We start from the raw sequence: 6,000 nt of genomic DNA on the forward strand, positions 1-6,000 counted from the left end.
TATGTGGATATAACAATTTATCAGTTCACCAGTTGATGAACATTTTGGGTCATTTGTGAATTAAGTTGTTGTAAACATTCATATGCATATTCTTGTGTGGATATAGGTTTTCACGTCTCTAGGGTAACCTACATGTAAGTTTACCTTTATAAGAAACTGTCAAACTTTTTTTCCAAAAGTAGAATTCCCACCGGCAATACATAAGTGTGCTAGCCATTTTGTATCCTCATCAGCATTTATATTTAATTAGAGCCATCCTAGTAGGTGTAGAGTGGTATCTCATTGTTTTTCAAGTTTTAATAGTTAAGTTTGTAAGATCAGTTATGAAAGACACAAAAATGATTGAAGGCATGTCAGACTTCAGAAAGACGGTTTCTGTTGCTCTGTTAGACTTGGATGTTGGCTCTTCGCCATGTTCTCCTACTGATGCTACACACTGGACTATCACTGCTCATAAATTATGACTATGCAGTATTCAAGCATACATAGCTCTAGCAGGCACAGAATCTTTGCTTTCAAGCCAGATTGAAATCTTGCTAACACAGGATTTGTAATAGAATCATTGGAAGTGTTTTGCTCCTTTTTTTTTTCCACATAATATGGCAGGGTAACACCTACCTGGGAAATGTTTCTGCTCATCAACTCCAAAATTGAAAAGTAGCCAATTACTTTCTGGAACCCTCCAAACCAGTCTAACATGGAAAATTGGCATTTGCCTCAGTGAAGTGGGAATAAAAGTTGTTAGAGCTACAGCAGAAATTTACTTTTATCTTTACAGAAGTTAGACATCTCTCCTTTTGCCTTTGATTATTTGTTGGGCCTTGTGATCGCTTGCTCTTAATACTCTTCCTCTTGCTGTTAATGAGTTTTGGCTTGGACTGAGGCCATCCTTCAACTTTCCTATGTAATAGTAGTAGTAGTGAGACTGGGTAGGGCTTTTGTCCCTCCTCTGAGTTTTGACTAGACCAGAATCTTCTCTGCCTCATAAGCATAGCAGCTCCTTCTTGACTTCATGATTTTTTTTTTTTTAAATCCCTTCTGAGAATCCCTTTGCTCTTCTTCTCTGCCTGGGAAGTTCTTACATGTCCTTCAAGACCATATCAAATGTAACCTCCTCTAAGATCCACAACTCCTTGAGTCCTGTTAGTCACACCCACTGAACTGTATTTTTGTTTTGTTTGAAAACCAATCACATTGCTTGTGATTATCTGTTCATATCTCTGTATCTTTCCTGGATTCTGAACTCCTGCCAGGCAAGAACCATATGTTAATCATGATTAGCACCTAGTACACACTCAATAAATATTTTTGACTGACTGTACATTTGCTATATAGCTATATTTAAATGCAAAGATTTTCTTCAGCTTAGAAAAGGCATGATTAAAGCATCTGCTAAACAGAAATGTTTGGCAAAGTGGTGGGTGTAAGCTTTGTTTGATCTCAGATAGAACTGGATTCCTCTCACCCTCACCCTCCCAATGAGACTATAAACTTCTTGTAATAGGAAAGAAAAGTCAAAGAATTCAAAGAATTCTGTGATTTTCATCTTCATTATTGCACTTTGATATGTATATAAGTAATTGCTTTAACCATGTCACCAAAATGTTAAGGCTGTGAGACTACACAAACAGTTGTTTAGTATGAGTATATCTCATGTAATATTTGGGAAATACTTACACTAAAAAAAGGGGGGGGTTTTTGTTTATCTGAAATTCAGATTTAACTAGTGTCCTATATTTTATCTGGCAACCCTAGCCAAAGCAAAACCTCTTCGTCTTGTATACTAGAGTGACAGATAGGGAATGGCCAGCGCTCTTGGAAGTCAGTTTAGAAATATATAATGGAAAATGTGAGGCTATTATTGCCCCCAGACTGATCAGGATGGGTCAATTCAGCTGGGTGGTCATCTTGGCCAGTCTAGGGTACAAGGCCAGGAAGATAACTGACGCCAGAAAGAGAAGGAGAAACAGTAAAGTAACTGACACTTGTGGCCATTTGTGTCATGTAGAGGTTTGTAGCTTTGCTAGATTAAAGAAGGCTTCATAATGTATACTACTCTTCTCATGAGAGATCTATTTTTTTCCTTTGAATGTGGGAAGGTTCTGTCACTGCTTTAACCAATAAAATAATAGCAGAAGTACCACTGTGCCAGTTTCTGAGCTAAGGCCCTAAGAGTCTCTCAGTTTTGACTTCCTGTCTCTTAGAACACTCCTTTTGGGAACTACAAGTCTCCATACAAGAGTTCCAGCTTCCCTAACACTGTCATGCTAGAGAGGCCTTGTGAGGGAACTTGTGTTGACAGATCCAGCTAAGCCCACCCATTCTGCCATCCGCATCAAGACAGTGAGGTTGTTGTGGACTCCCCTTGCCCCCAGGACACACCTGAGAGTTGAATATCACCAAGTGAACTCCTTCAATGCCAGAGGAAACAAAAGAAACACCAAGCTAAGCCCAGCCTGAATTTCTGACCAATAACATCTGGAGATACAATAAAATGGTTGTCTTTGTAACCTGCCAAGTTTCAAATGGTTTTATAACACAGCAACAGATAAATAGCACAATGAATACAAACAATAAGTTCCCTGACTCCGTGGTGACTTTGTCAAGAAAAGAATGCCTTCGATCATGGAGTAGTCAAACTTCTCCATTTGTTTGTTTGTTTGCAAGGAGATCTTGTTTGTAATGAAATCTCGACAGAACACTACAACTGAGACCTAACCTAGGAGACAGGTTAACAATGAGAAAATGTGCAGATCTGGGACTAGCTGCAGAGAAGAGCACCACAGGGGAGGAACACTATCAGTCTGAGATAAAGCCATGTATAACTGTGCAGGGGGTAGCAAGAAATCTGGGCTGAAATTACCCACAGCAGCTTTTGCTGTAATAAGGAAACTTTCTGCAATAGAGGGGAAGGCTGAGAGAATGCACACAGAATCTGAGAAGCTCCATAGGGGAATGTCCCTGGGAATCCCAAAGGTGAATGATGCAAGAAAGGGACTGACACTCGACCCAAGCCACCCAGGGCCAAAAACTTTACTAATTTCTCTGTGAGGAAAGATTAAATAAGACCACACCTGGGTTACATATGCTGTAAGTGCTATTTATCTAACTTAATTGTCAAGTAAATCTGTTTCCAGTTTTACTTTGGTTCTTCTCAAATAAGGTCATTTGTTTTCTGAAATATTACCCATAAGATCTCTTTTCAGATATTGCTGGTTGAAAGGTGCCCAAATCTGGGTGGTCTCAAAAGATTATCTAGTTATCTTCTTGGTGCCTCAGGAGGGACCAGATATGAATCAGCAAGGCCTCTGAATAACAGATGCTAGTAAGAGAACAGATACCCAAGGAGGGACTCACCCAGCTTGGACACTGCCAAAAAAAACCCTTCCACACACATTCAGCTGATCGGAAAGCCACTGGTTTATTTAAAGCGAGGCACACCTGCATTAGAAAGGTGTTGTTCTGTTTCAGAATTAAAGTCTAGCATATTTTATTCTTTATGTACTTGAAAAATAATTTGATTTAATGAATATGTATGATGATTATAATAATTTAGTCACATTACATGAACCCTTCTTCCAAGGAAGTGCAAAGCTTTTAAATAAGCCACTTCTAAAAACCGTCACATCCTACTGCACGCAGCAACAATCAGAGAAGCCCTGACTTGGCACGTTACTGTATTAACTTAATAAGCTGAGTGAATTCTGAGGTTAGCTGAGACAGGCCCCTTGGAGGACCTTACAAGAGTTTTATTAGGAAACAAAGAGCACATTTAAAGGTTTGGTAATATTTGTACCCTGGTATTACTCACTATATATGTTCACAGTCTACAAAGCTAACCCTTCCTTCAGAGCCAATAACGCTGCGTGCTGGAAAGCAGATCAGCAGTGGCTCAGATTTATTCGGAATCTATGATGCTGACTGCATGACAACAGAAAAAACAGTCATGAAATGCTATTGCGGAGTGGTCAGTTATTATAACAATAACTCAGTGGCTTGACATTTTCAGCAGTAAAATATCTAGGCATCTGAACTTTAAAAAAAAATCACAGCAATTTTTAGTCATGTCAGCAGAAACATTTGTAACCATGAGACGATTCATTTTCTCGCCTGTTAACCTTCCTATTGGAGCAATTTCTTCCCTGGCTGCCTTGTTTGATGATGAAGTGATCAATTTCTGGACACCTAGCAAGTCACTGTCTATTTGAAACTCTCCAGAGCAGGAGTGGGCGATTATTTTGACTTCAAGCACAAGTCAGTATGTTTGGCTAAACGCAAAGAGCTCCCTGTCAGAGATAACTTAGTGGTAATAGCTCAGTGAGTTTTTAGGAATGGTGTTTCTGGACTGATAGACTCTATTCTTCCTCCTACCTGTCTTGGCTCCAGAGGGCCATAATATCATAGAGACATTCATGGTTCTGTTCAAAGATAGGACCGATTGCTGTGTTGTGGCCACCTCTTCACCTCTGTCACTTGTTCTCTCGCACCTGTTAGGATACGCAAGGGCCACAGGGTGAGGTGGAAAGACACCAGATCCGGGGTCAAGAGACCCAGGTTTGAAATCAGTCTCCCCCTTGCATGAGGGATGGCTGACATATCACTCAGCACTTGGTTTCTTGGTTTCTTCGTTTAGTAAGAGTGAAATGGTTATGAGCCTGAACCCTATAGTCAGACTATCTGGGTTCTCTGTGTTTGGTTTCCCTATCTGGAAAATGATGGTATTGATGGCTAACTCTATAGTGCTTACTTTGTGCCAGGCCATTTCCTAAGTGCTTTCCATTTATATTAACTCATTTAATTCTACTCTTAGAATTTACGTCACCACTCAAAGCATGCCTTAGTTCCCTGCTTGGGAAAGAAGGATGCAAGTGGGAATTATAATTCTTCAGTGGCATTTTGGGAGGTCCCTACTGGCCCTGAGGGTGCTACAGAGGCTGGTGGGCTATGCAGTGAGTCAAGGGGGAAGAGGTGTTCTTGCCAGACGGTACTCAAAACTCCTATGGTCATTTGCAGAGGTACCAACAAGAAGCCTTCCCTCCTCACAGTTTGCCTTTCACCCCTCTCAGTCCCAAGCAGAGCCCTTCTCTACCTACACATGCTTAATAAGCTGCCTATTGCCAAGGAACTCCTTTTTCCCTTTGAAAACTGGCCTTGATGATCATTCTCGCCCAGTTCTACTGGTGCCTGAGTGCTTTGGGGGAAGAGCAAACATGGCATCAGAGACTGTTGGAAAGAGTTCAGCACTGAGACATTTCGGGTCTTATTCTCTACCCAAATGTGCAGAGCCTTTGGTCCAGAAACAGCGAGGGCTGGAGCCATGCTTTTGGTTTGCTGTAGGCAGGGGCTTTGAAGAAGTCTCTGCAATTTGACCTCCTTGTTTGTTTATCTCAATCCCTTGTTTCTATGCTGCTGCCTCTGCTATATTTACATGCTAGTTCTAAAACCCTCATGTTGCCTCAAAATACCAAAAATCACCAAATTGGGCAGAATGTGTAGTTTGCCCCAGCTCTGCTACTAAACAGATGACATCAGACCCCAGAATTTATTCCCTTCAACTGCAGTGGTGGGTTTACAAGGAGAAAGAGTTTACTTCAGTTTACAAGGAGGAAGAGTGTACATCAGTTTACTTCTGCTATTCTTCTCATGTATCATTTTGTGCGAGGGCTTTAATCCCCTTCCTGCTTGACACCCTCTCCCACCAAAGCATTGCTTCCTGATCTGAGGAAAACTGACTTTTTAATTGGTCTGCCTCTCCCAGTCCCTCCACTGACCCTTCAGTCCAAGTTGAGTTATCAAATTTCAGTCTAGAAACTTCCATGGATTTTCAGGGTTTTGAGCATTTTGGAGAATTGGGAGATAAACTGAAGTCGGGCCAGGCAGCTGTTTGTTTTCTCGCTTGCCTCTGCATGTATAAGATATTTGATGCCTATCTTCAAAGAAGTGTTCACCGAATATAAGATATTTGATGCCTATCTTCAAAGAAGTGTTCACCGAATCACA

This window comes from Ailuropoda melanoleuca, chromosome 3 (assembly GCF_002007445.2).
Source record: "Ailuropoda melanoleuca isolate Jingjing chromosome 3, ASM200744v2, whole genome shotgun sequence".
NCBI lineage: Eukaryota > Metazoa > Chordata > Mammalia > Carnivora > Ursidae > Ailuropoda > Ailuropoda melanoleuca.